Source organism: Chelmon rostratus, chromosome 2 (assembly GCF_017976325.1).
Source record: "Chelmon rostratus isolate fCheRos1 chromosome 2, fCheRos1.pri, whole genome shotgun sequence".
Taxonomy (NCBI): domain Eukaryota; kingdom Metazoa; phylum Chordata; class Actinopteri; order Chaetodontiformes; family Chaetodontidae; genus Chelmon; species Chelmon rostratus.
Window position 1 is genome coordinate 61,061 of NC_055659.1, and position 13,113 is coordinate 74,173.

Consider the following 13,113-nt stretch of genomic DNA (forward strand, 5'->3'; position numbering starts at 1 on the left):
TACATGCTTCACACCAAAAGTGTGAGTTGGCAGCACTGTGATACTGGAGGAGATGGAGCTAAGTGGATGAAATAGAGCACCCTGACACGTTAGTCTGTCATTTATGGAGCAATGTGAAAAATAAATTACAGACATCTCTTTGTTGTCTAAATGAAGTAGACAAATTGACACTAGTTTGATATACATACAAATGTACACTGGGTACCAGTTGGTCAAAGAACTACTATCTCTCTGTTTTTTTATTGCTTTATGATTTTATATTCAAGTAAATGACATGGGATGAGTGGATGAACGACGAAGGAATCAAACAGCCTCTCTGATACTTTATACTTTCTCCCTGTAGGGGGCGCTGGTGCTATACACATCAGCCAAGGGGCAGCTGTGTGTGGATGCCACAGTTTTTTATGGTGGTATACTGATTTAAAGAGCTTCTGTTGGTGGTTCTAATATGTAAAATAACATTCAGTGGGAGATTCTAAAAGGCTTCAAAATGGATCGGCCCACTTGAGAGACACAGTGTGTGACTCCAGCATTTCAGATCATGTCAGCCTGAAATATCAGCTGAAATGTACAGACCAGATGCCACCTCTGAGCCAGCTCTGAAAATTGCATAAAATTGACCACATTAATCGCTTGCTTGATAACTGGTAAAACATTTTCAGCACACAGCGCTTCATTAAATTAAGTCTAACTTAGTTTATTTTTTAAGTCATTTTTGACCATTTTTTGTTTCAGTCAGAGTGAAGAAGAAGTTAAACTTTTTCCTTTTTCTTTTAGTACTATAGTTTAAAAGCTTTGTCAAAGGTTGAATTCACTTAAATTGAGATAGTTCAGCACATGATCTAATTCTGGTTTTCAACAAGGCTCTGAACTCACAGTCAAAACAGCTTTTTTCTTCTGGACAACAAAAACATTCCTGCATAATGAATTATATACATGGTCACCTGACAATAACCCTTGATGGACTATACCTGCATCATGATTTACATACATGGTCACCTGACAATAGCCCTTGATGGACTATACCTGCATAATGAGTTACCTTGATGACTCTTGATGACTCTGAAAGTTTAAAACCTGAATAAGGCGAGGCACAATGGCAACTCAATGTGCTTTACATGAAACAGAAAAACATGTAATTTGAGAAACATTAAAACATAAATGTTTGATGCTCCTACAATGAACAGTTTCACTAAAGCTGAGATTTTCAGCATATATGCTGACTGCTCTCCAAATAAGTGAACTGTTGCTGTCATCTCAACTTTAGTTCATGAAATACATTTTTAAGTCATTTTTGACCATTTTTTGTTTCAGTCAGAGTGAAGAAGAAGTTAAACTTTTTCCTTTTTCTTTTAGTACTGTAGTTTAAAAGCTTTGTCAAAGGTTGAATTCACTTAAATTGAGATAGTTCAGCACATGATCTAATTCTGGTTTTCAACAAGGCTCTGAACTCACAGTCAAAACAGCTTTTTTCTTCTTCCTGCATCATGATTTACATACATGATCACCTGACAATAGCCCTTGATGGACTACAACAACATTCCTGCAGCTCAGTCCTTTGACTTTACAATGTGATGACATCACCTGCAAATGCAGACTTCTCCCACCCTTTATACGAAATCACTCAATGCGTTCTTTCATTCCTCAGTCTGTCTCTGTCTGTCCACTGATCTCTTTGGTCCAGAGTGGTTCATCTCAACAGCTACTTTGATCACCACAGAGTGAAGCTGAGCTTTCCTTTACCATTACTTTCAAGTATACGGTATGATGATTATGACCCTAGCGGGTGGTACAAGGGGTACTAGCAGCAGCAATTCATTTTTGTTTTCTTAGATTAGGTAGATGTAGGATGTAGATTGTAGTGTAGTGTAGAATATAGTATTGCATAGTTTAGATTTGTAAAGCAAAGGCTCATATCTGTGAATGCTGAAGCAGCCTGTGGAGGATGAAGGAAATTTGCATCTGTATTGAAGACACACTTCACAGCTGACATCAGAGGGACAGAGGTGTGAGAGAGTGGGGTGGGGGTGGGGAGTACAACCTGTGTTTCATACAAGAACATACACAGAGAGACAGATAAAGTTTAAGCACTTTCACTTTATTGTTTTCTGTACAGAGAATTTCTTTTATATAGAAAGTGCATCAATACTAGACTGGCCCAAAGTTGCTGGTAGAGTGGGACGGGCAGGGTCAACTTTGGGCAAGGAAAGTGGGGGGCAGGGGGAGAGGAAGGACCAAGGAAAGAGAGGAGACAGCAGGGGGAGAGGAAGGAGCAAGGAAAGAGGGAAAAGGGTTGGCCAGCTCTGAATCAAATCAGCGCTGGATCATCCAGGCCTCATGGATTAATCTTACAGTAATACAACGATTCAAGTTGGTTTTACAAGCATGGCTTTGCAGTCTAACAATGTCCTTGGGTCAGGACCTGAAAACAGGCCTTGAAAATGCAGGCCAGGTGGAGGTTGCTCTTCCATTTGTAGCTACATTTGTAGCACAGGCAGGCTTGTGGGCAGCATCGCGAGCAGCGCCACGGCTAGCATGACTGGGACCCTCATCTGCAGACTCAACACTACACAAGAGAAGAAGGAGAAGAAGAGTATTAGATAAGTGTTTAGTGTGCCTACATATAAATGACGGGGGGTTTGATGATGTTTACAAATTGTTGATGGTATTAATTGTTGACAAATGTAAGACATCCTTATCTCCGGCTGCTTCATGCGGTAATGTTTCTCCGCCGTCGCAGTGGAATGGGTGAGGTAGTCGGCCACCAGAGACTTCTCTGCGTCAGTCATTGTCTTTGTGGCCGTCTCGAAGACTCGGCGTGCCTCTTGGCTGGTCACTGGCTTGAGTTTGTATCTAAAGTGAAAGTTTAAACCGATGTTAATATGACATCAATTAACACATCGCACCAGAGAGCTGAGACAGCTGTTTACAGAAGTACGTTTTGGAGGGAAAATGAATCCTGATGGTTCGCTTACTTTGAGTGCAGCCGGTTCAGGTCATTGGAGGCATTATAGATCGGCTTCCCCGTGGTGGAGATGAAGAAACGTTCCTCCTCATCACCTGAGTCGTCCAGCTTGTGCTTCCAAGGGGACTTGAGGAGTTGTGGCCGCACTCGTGTGTAGTGCACATCAAACCACTGTTGGTAAAGGAACATATGAATAAAGATTCATTTCTGCTTTTGAACGGGTTCTGACAGATCCTCGGAGGAAATCTGATGAACTTACACGCTCCTCCTCCTGTGACAGGGCAAACGTGGCAACTTGCTGTGCGGCCGTCTTGTGCTCTTTAACACCAATAGTGACGTTGCCTGAACTGTCTCTCGTACGTGCCTCCCACTCGTCCACCTGCACAAAACAAGGACATCAGATTGATTAGTATGGGGAATGGCAAAAATGTCAGGTGAAATGTACTAACAATGCAGACAAAAAGAGCATAGGAATACTCACAGTCATGTTCTCCACCGCGCCTGGTCGCTGGAGGTGCTTTAGGATGACCACTGCCTGGAGGTAGTACACCACAAGGCAGCACTCGGCCGTCTCCAGGATTACATTTTTGTCCGGAAAGACCTTCGACTCAACTGCCATAAAGTCCTTCTTGGCAGCCCTCAGCACAGCCAAGCAGTCATGTGGTGTCAGCTGTTGTTGCTCAGTCAACATGCTATGCCTATGAGAAAATAGATAAAAGGTTATTAACAAATCACAGCATTACATGCCACATTGCTCACATGTGTGCACTGTAATCCAGTTAGGTGGGTGAGAACAATTAAACTTACCTCTTTGGGGTGAATTGTTATAATAGTGAATTGTTGTTATATACTGAATATTTTTGATTCATGTGACTCACAATCAAAAACAAACATCGTCAGTGAAGTTGTGAAACTGAGATTCTCACCATTGAAAGGTCTCGCCACTGCTGACAGAGGCAGTCTCAGCCCCGCTCTCAGCCTCGCTCTCAGCTGCCTCAGCGGCCACACTCTGGGGTGGCTGTGTGGTCGCTCCCACAACGTTGGCATTAGGCAGTGGTGGAGGGACACCAGTCACCACCATGTGCCGACGCTGCAGCTCCTCAGTCAGCCTTTCATTTAAAAAAACAAACACAATTTAGATAATCTTATTCAATACAGTTCAGAAAATGTAATACAATTCAGAGAGTAAACAAGAAGTATGCTGACTGCTCTCCAAATAAGTAAAGACATTTGTTGATAGAATACATCAGTGAGCTTTGACATGTAGCAAAACAAGAAAAGACAAAGTACTCACTAGGGATCATTTGTAAACCTGGCTGTTCTCGGAGGTTGGTATCCGTACAGATGGCAGTAAAGCACGTCAAAACAGAAGCAGCATATCTCCGCTGACACGATCATTTTTCTGCCTCCACTTCCTGAGCCAGGTCCCGAGCTGAGATTCGGGGAGAGGCCGAATTAAGTGTAACCGACCGGGTGTGGGGACAGAGCATTTGTGCCACTGCTACCAGTATTGCTTCTAATGTTAATGCTAACATTACCCCTGGGTCCCCCCAGGTCGTTTGCTAACGTTCAACGTCGCTGCAACGGTCGCCGGAGCTCTGACCCACGATGTCTGGTTCCTGCCAACACGCCAGCCCCCAGAGAAACCTCCAGAGGGGTTTCGCCTTCGTCGGCAGCCTCCAGACAAACTTCATGCTGGTCACATGTGTAGCCGTGCACAGAATGACGTCGTCAAGGCTCAATCTGGTGCCACACATTTAATGAGATTTTTCTGCAACATGCAAAAATCTTAATTTCACTTTACAATTGCCACACAGCGTTGTCTGTATTCATTTTGTACACAGAGATTCTCGTTATCTGATACTATAGCCAAACAATAATAAAACAAAAGAAATGTCATACAGAATAAGGATTTCCCCTTGTCTTGACATCTTTTTCATTGACCCATAAACATAATATGCACCAGGTAACGCCATATGATGAAGGCCATCTGATTTAAAAGAGTCCCTGCATTCCCACAAAAGATTAAAATTGTCAATAAAAGCAGCACCGTGTTCCCGGCAAGACATGGAAAGCCAGGTGTGGAGGCTCAGTAGCCGGGAGAAACGCCCCATTCCGCGGCCGAATGTCGGTACTGGTCCGGAGATAAAAGCTCTCACTCCGGATTGCTTCAGGATGTTAAAAAGTCGAGTAAAGTCCTCTTTTAAGATCTCTGACTGTTGCCTTTTAATGTCGTTAGTTCCCACCAGAACCACCACCGTATGCACTGAGGGGTGTGCCTCCAGTACACCGCGGATTTCAGCAGCCACATCGTTGACAGTGGCGCTGGGGAAACACAGAGAGGTGGAGGACTGTGTTTTCACATGCCGAATGATGGAGTCCCCGATGATGATGGTAGTGGGATGAGGCCGACTACCAGGACCAGGACCGTGGTCGCGCAGAGGCAGCCGGGAGGCCCGGCCGGGCCGCAAGTCCCCTGTGGCGGCAGCCGCAAAACCAGGCCGGATGGAGGGCTCGCCGGATGGGTGTCTTCCGTTGGTGGTGGAGGCTGAGGGACCCGACCGAGCAGATGGCCCCCTGGTTGGAGGAGACACCCGGGAGCTGGGTGAGCCGGCTGGTGGAGGATTTGTCCGTGGTGTGAATGAGAGAGCCCAAAGATATATTAAATTTAATATTTAATTTACAAACTACCTCAGATGCACTAAACATCTTGAAAAAGGTAGTGGAAGCATCTTTCAGAGTCCACCTGGTAAAAGGCAGACTTTTTTTTTTTCTAAAACCCTGCCATGATATATATTTTCACCAATAAAAAAGAACTGCTGCATTCATACCACAGTATGGGTTTGAGTGGAATCCCTGTTTGCATTTTATAAATACTGCATTCAGTCCGACCTCTTCGCGAGCTCTCAATGAAGAGTGGACTGAAAAGTACAGTTAAGTAGATGTCTGTAAGTATGTGTGTTTGACTATCTTTGGCAAGCTCATACAGGAAGAACTATTGTACAAAAACTGTAGTAAAATGAACAGTTGGACAGAGCACATGTGTAAAGGGGAAGTTAAGGTTCAGACCTCAGGGACTGAGCAGGATCGATCCACAACACTGTTGCGTCCAGGTCTCCGCTAGCGGCGTCGCCAGTTGTTACTACAGTGTTCAGACACTGCGCTAGCATACTGTCGATTAGCCGTGCGGCCGCCTGGCTATCTTACAGAACAATTACAGCTTAAAAATCACAGTTTGGTTTATTGAATAAATACAAAATAAATAGGTAATAAATAGACAATTCATACATAAGTGCAAGTGACATTTAAAAGGGAATAATTTGATTTCTGATAAAAACAGTAATTTAATTTCTGTATGCAATGTTAAAAACATGTAAAAGAGAACAAGAATTCTAAGCATGTTTCTTTTATTTGTTCTTAGTTTCACACCTTGTCAAGTCAATAAACCTGTGGACCAGCACGTCGTTGTCTTCAGAGTTTTGATAAACAGAAGGTGTTTAGCGTACTGCTAAGTTACATTGGAACATATAACAAGGGCAGCACAAATTGGCTCCACCAGGTGGGTCCGAATAAAACAAACATGCTTAGAATTCTTGTTCTCTTTGACATGTTATTAACATTTCATACAGAAATTAAATTACTGTTTTTATCAGAAATCAAATTATTCCTGTAAAAGAGACACATAAATACTTACAATACTGCTGTCCCTGAAAGCAGAATGTCTGACGTGTGCTTGGAAACCGTTTGTTGGTGTGTGTTTCTTTTAATTCGTACTTCATTATCTGGACATGTTATAGGCTAGCAGCAGTTTTGCTGCCTGCTGTCTTACTTAGTCATTCCATGCTTTAATTCGTGTTTGTGGTCTTGTTAGTGTATATGTTACAAACTGATAGAGTTAAATCAGCCATGCCCACCAGCAGACAGCAAGTAATGCGAAGGGGAGAAAGGCGCTACAGCAGCAAGGGCCTCAGGACGAGGAGGAGGACAAGACATTTTTGTCCTCAGCCCAAACCTTCCTGCTGGAGGCGACTGGTATAAGGAAGAGTAGCAGCAGCGATTCACTGCGGATAAAAAAAAAAAGCCAAACATGAAAATATTCAGCGGCAGCTCCCATCCGGACCTGTCTCAGAAGATAGCAGACCATCTTGGTCTTGAGCTAGGCAAAGTTATAACGAAGAAATTCAGCAATCAAGACACGTGTTGAGATAGGCAGGAGCGTGCGTGGGGAGGATGTATACATCGTGCAGGGTTTTAGAAAAAAAAAAAAGTCTGCCTTTTACCAGGTGGAAAGATGCTTCCATGTGCAGAGTGGCTGTGGGGAGATAAACGACAATTTAATGGAGCTGCTAATCATGATAAACGCCTGCAAGATCCCCTCTGCCTCGAGGGTCACGGATTTGCCACCCGAGTGCGCTGTGACAAAAATTTTTAGGCTTCTCTACACTTTAATCTTTTTATTGTAAATATGTAAGGAATCGTCATTTGAAAGAGGGAATGACACCACAACAAAATCTGTTGAGCTATGTGGATGAAAGGTATGGAAGCTAGTAGGTAGTCCTTTTAGGTCAAGAGTAACTTTGATGCTCACAACATTTCTGGTTTCGGCTGCTTTGAATCAGTGCTCAGATCAGAATTTCAGATCACTCCACCAGCCGTCACTCTGCTTTCTGTTACTTCTCATCTCTACTTGATATTATTGTTATTGCTCAGCCGAAAAGCGGCTAAGGCTGGGAGGGGTGTTAGGAGCACCCTCCTAGGTCGCTCAGGTCCCGAGTTACGGGCCGTCCAACCGGCTAGCTCCAGACCTGAGTGACCTAGGAGGGTCCTCGTCACATTGTGGACCTCTGCTCGTGACGTGCTTTCAGGCGCGCAAGAGCAATTCAGACATACAGCAACAAGAGCTAATGTGTTGCCGGAATACGGTATGATGATTATGACTGACAGACATACAGCAACAAGAGCTAATGTGCTGCCGGAATACGGTATGATGATTATGACTGACAGACATACAGCAACAAGAGCTAATGTGTTGCCGGAATACGGTACAATGATTTTGACTATAGTGGCGACAGCAAGAGACTGTGGCGCCTCAAGGCAGCGATGCTAAGTGTATTTTTATTTCTGCACCACCCTAGTGGGTGGTATAAGGGGTAGTAGCCTTCTTTGTGGCCTTCTAGGCGAGCACCAAAGAAGAAAGTGAAGTTCACTGTAGAAGAGGAGGAGGACGATGAAGGGCAGGGAAGTGGCTTGCTGGTGGAACTGGAGGGAAAGGATGAGAAGAAGGAACGAGAGACCAACCTGTGGTTCAGCAAAGGCTCTTGCCATGGCCTCTGTACTACATCCAGATCCTCTGTCACTTAAGTCTGTCGCCCTCCAATGGCGGTCGGGTGAAACTCTTTAACTCCGAGACAGCGAGCACTGTGTCAGGAAACACCCAGCCGTGTCCTCTATGTGCAGCACAAAGCATAATAAGCCTCCGTTTCTTGGAAGTGCTGACATTTGCAGTGACCACATCTGCCGCAAACAGAACGCCTGAGGCCTTGTTGGGGATTGAGCTCTCCTTCTGATGTCATACATAATGTCCATTTACTACCGCACACATTGGTTGGCAGTCGTAATGAAAGCATTATGACCAGCACAATACCAAGTAAAAATGGGATGCCAGGATATAAGTCCTGCGTGCTTTCAAGGTCACAGTGTAATGCTGCATGCATTTCTTTAGCCTTACTATTAATTGTACAGACCAGGGTCCAAAATTAGCACCCGCCACTCACCAAATGTGCATATGAAAAATCGATGTTGGTGATTAAAATAAATGAGGTCAGGAGCCATTGGCAGGTTGCTGAAAAAGGCCTACTTCACTCCAAAGTCTCATCACTGCAACACATAAGCTGAATGACCAAGTTGCACCATTGGTCTTAAAACAGGAAAACAGTTGTAGCACCAGCCCCACCCCAGAGCCCACCACCGTGTCCCACCGCGTGAGCAGCGAGGCCAAGACTGACCAGAGCCCGGACAGCAAGAGGGGTAAAACCACCCCGTCATCAGAGACCTCAGAGAGAGCACAAAGTGCCAAAAGAGACAGTCTGTCCTCAGGGGAGAAGGATTCTTCTGACGGAATACGCTACGACGATTACGACTAGCAGCTCTACCAGAAGAGACAAAGCATTTGTTCTAGGGGAGGGGGGACAATGCAGAGCAGGAAGTGGAAAATCTTGGCCGCAAGGAAGGATCCCTCAGATCTCTACACTTTAGCGCCAAAGTCTTTAGACCACTTTGCTAACATTGGCTATCCCTGTGAGCCCCGCAACAACCCAGCTGACTTCTTTCTGGATGTTATTAACTTGACTGCAGTGACTTCACTGCCACAACCATGACCAAAGTGCACGGGTCTGAAGATATGGACTTTGAGGAGCTCAGCAGCTCCAGGCAGAGCATGGAGGAGCACCTAGCAGTCCAGAACCTCAAGGATTTTCAGTACATAGACCGGGACGGCAATCATCGGCCAAAGTTGCCGCCAGAGACATGAGGCCCTTGTTGCCCTTTAGTGGTTAAATGTCACGTACACGTAAGGAAAGCCAGTGACGCTGACACTGGCTCAGGGGGTGAAGGCACACACACACACACACACGATTGATGTGACTCGACAGGAGGCGTGTATGTGTGTCGTTGAAGTATTGTGTTGTACAGGTGCTTTAAAAGAGGGGACGACAAAGAGAGATAGAGATGTTGAAGCAGATGGATTTCAGAATAGTATTGTTTGAATTACTATTACTATTATTATTATTATTATTCCTTGAAGAAAAGATAACTAAGACTTAAGTGTCGTAGGTGAACAAATTCACCTGTGGTTAACGATAAAACAGGGCCAAAGGACATGAAACATCTCAGAATCTGCATATTGCATATCTTGGAAGGACGAGACATAGATGTATTTTCACCAGAAGAAGATAAGATCAGCCTTACAGCGTCATTTTGGAAGTTCTAACAGATTTGATGTTGAACCAAAAGAGCTCTTTTTGCCTTATTTCCGTTAACACATTGGCCTGCAAGTGCTCAGTTTGGCAGATGTCCCCACCACCAAAAATGAGGACAATGCAGAGCATCGCAGCCACCTGATCAAAAGCGGCTAATTTAGAGAGGAGAGAGGAGCACCAGCACCGCTATGTCTACTACTACAGCAACAGGGGCAACATGTCTCTGTTGGCAACTTTTGGGGGAAAAAGTCGCAATATTGGAAAACAAAAGATCTTCCTCGGAGGGCTCGACCAGTATGGAGATGACGGAGAGTTCACCTACTGCTGGCACGATGATGCAGGCAATCTTCCACATAGCCACGCTGATGCCCAACAGGGAGAGCAACAAGGGCTGCTGCAACAAAAAGTGTCCCTTTGGGAATGGCTTTGGTATGGTGGTGTACAATGACTCTGGAGAGGAGTACAAACTGGGCACTATTAAGGGCCAGTTCAACTTTGTGGAAGTCATTATAAAACCACTGGATAATGAGAGTGTCCACCTGGACAGCATCAAGGTGGAGGAGCAACAGCGCCGAAACGTCTTACGTTTTCAACAGCTTGATTTACTGTGTAGTCAGGATTAAAAAAAAACTGGCCCAGCAGACACACACATGCAAGAACATACACATTAGCATAAAAGTAATTTATTTCTTCCAGCCTGGAGGACACTGAAAGTTTGTCTGAAATAGTATTTTACATTGTAGTCAGAGGAGATCCAGGTGTTTCTGTATTATGCAAAGTGATGGATGACCTGAGCATTAACAGCAGATTAATGTGAAGTCTGGTTGACTAATTGCTTAGCAACAAGGGCCTCATGTCTCTGTTCTGTCATGACCTGTGCTGTGCATGCCGGTTTTCTGTTGAGGATTCCCTTTGTGTGTTGAAATTCTTGGACCGGCGCAAGACGGACAAAAGTGAAAGTATTTGCCAGGAATGTTTTCATTAATCAAGAACAAAAGTCGGAGGTTCGAAGACGATCACTACATTTAAAAGTAATTTTACAAGCAGTCTTGAGATTATTATTGTTGTCTGTTCCTTTTTTCTCTCTCTCTCTCTCCACCAAGCCCTTACTCACAGGGCGAGAGTGGCATCTGGAGTGACGCTGTATGTTTTTTTTTTCTCCCCCTTTTTGAAGATTTAATTTTCTCCCCTTTTTTAAGATATAACTTTGGTGAAAGAGGTGAAATTCTTGGACCGGCGCAAGATGGACAAAAGCAACATTTCGGCTTCTGTGAGTGTGGGTCTCCAGCACATTTCGAAGGTGAAGTCTGGTCCCACAGACTACCTGGACCCAGCAACACAGAGAAAATCTCTGGACTAAGCCCCAGCTTTGTCTTCCTACAGCTCTACCACTCTCCTTTCTTTGGAAATGAAGCCAACAAGCCGCTGCTTCTGCCCAAAACTCAGGTGACACCGCGCTGTGAAGGGTCTGGACTATACAGTACAAACTGGGCACATCAAGGGTCAGTTCAACTTCGACGAGGTGATAATAAAACCACTGGACTACGAATGTTGCTCCTCCCCCCTCCCCTTGCTCTTTCCCCTCTGACCCCCCGGCAAGGGGGTAAGGTGCCTGAGGATGCTAGACCCCGCGTTCGAGGACATTTTCGGCTCTCCATATTGGGAGGCGGGAGGGGGGGTCAGGTGATGTGTCACTCCCTCCTCTCACCTGTTTAAGGTCCTTTGAGGGTCCAGGATGGCACCCATACAGCCTTCTAAACAGGACAGATTGAGACCAGACAGACGGCAGACTTGAACTATATAGATTTAGACTATAAGAGGACTATACCGTGCCTCTTTCTCTTGTGTCGGAGGGGGCCGCGGTGCTAGCTTCCAGCCACACTAGTGTCTTGATAAACCACTGCAGTGCACAGCTCCGGATGCACACAAGGGCGACCACCTTTCTGGGACAGGACATCAGATTAAAGGCTAAGAAAAGGAGCCTGGAGATGGAGCTGGAGGCTGTGGGTAACAAACACCGCCAGATCTCAGAGCGGCTGTGTGACTTTGACAACAAGAAGAAGCTTCAGAAGACAGAGCTGGATCTGACCAATCAAAGGATAGAGACACGCCAGCAGGACATTAACAACCTTTAGAAAGATGAGAATCTAAGCTTTAAATTGATGTGTGACTCCAGCATATCAGATCATGTCAGCCTGAAATATCAGCTGAAATGTACAGACCAGACGCCAGCTCTGAGCCAGCTCTGAAAATGGCTTAAATTGACCACATTAATCCCTCGCCTTAGAGTAGATCGAGTTTATATGCCTTTTTCTTGATTCTCTGACAAACATGAACAGTTTCATTAAAGCTGAGATTTTCAGCATATATGCTGACTGCTCTCCAAATAAGTAAACTGTTGCTGTCATCTCAACAGGATATTTCTTCTGTATTACATTAACTAGCAAACATTTGTACATTGTATCTGTTTCAGTGTTCCTGATCAAACATTTTCAGCACACAGTGCTTCATTACATTAAGTCTAATTTAGTTCATGAAATACATTTTTTAAGTCATTCACAGATAAAACAAGACCACACCTTTTTCGTCTGTCTGTCACTGAGCCTAACACTTCTCTCTCTGTTCATCATTGCTACTGTCCATGCAATCGCCACCACGCAACAGGCGGGAGGAGGGACGCTGGGGTGCAGGTTTGGTCCTTCTCCACCTAGACTGTCTATATACACCTGAGTCGGGTGGTTTACCCCAGGGGACTGGTGCATCACAGTGAGGGGCAGAGTAACAATCATGAGCCTGTTCTGCATAACTGTGTTTCTCAAACTGGGATATACAGGGGACATAGCAGCCTGATGAGCTGGCGTATGGACCAGAGTGGATAGGGCATTTATTGTGGGAAACGTGTGATGTTGCTGCTGTTCCAGCAGAGGTGTATCCATTATTAATTACTATTACTGGACAAACTTATGGCGCCTACGACAGAACCACCGATCCTGTACCCGCCTGCCCTGATGATGGCCATGGTGGAAGTAGCAGGGCCACAAGGGCCAATGCTTGTATTCCGCTCCTGGACTACCACTGATGTCATGGAAGCAGCCAGGCATCTAAGTTTGCAGAACAGTTTGTGGTCTTCTGCCGTGAAGTCAGACCAACAATGTCTGAACTGAAAAGACT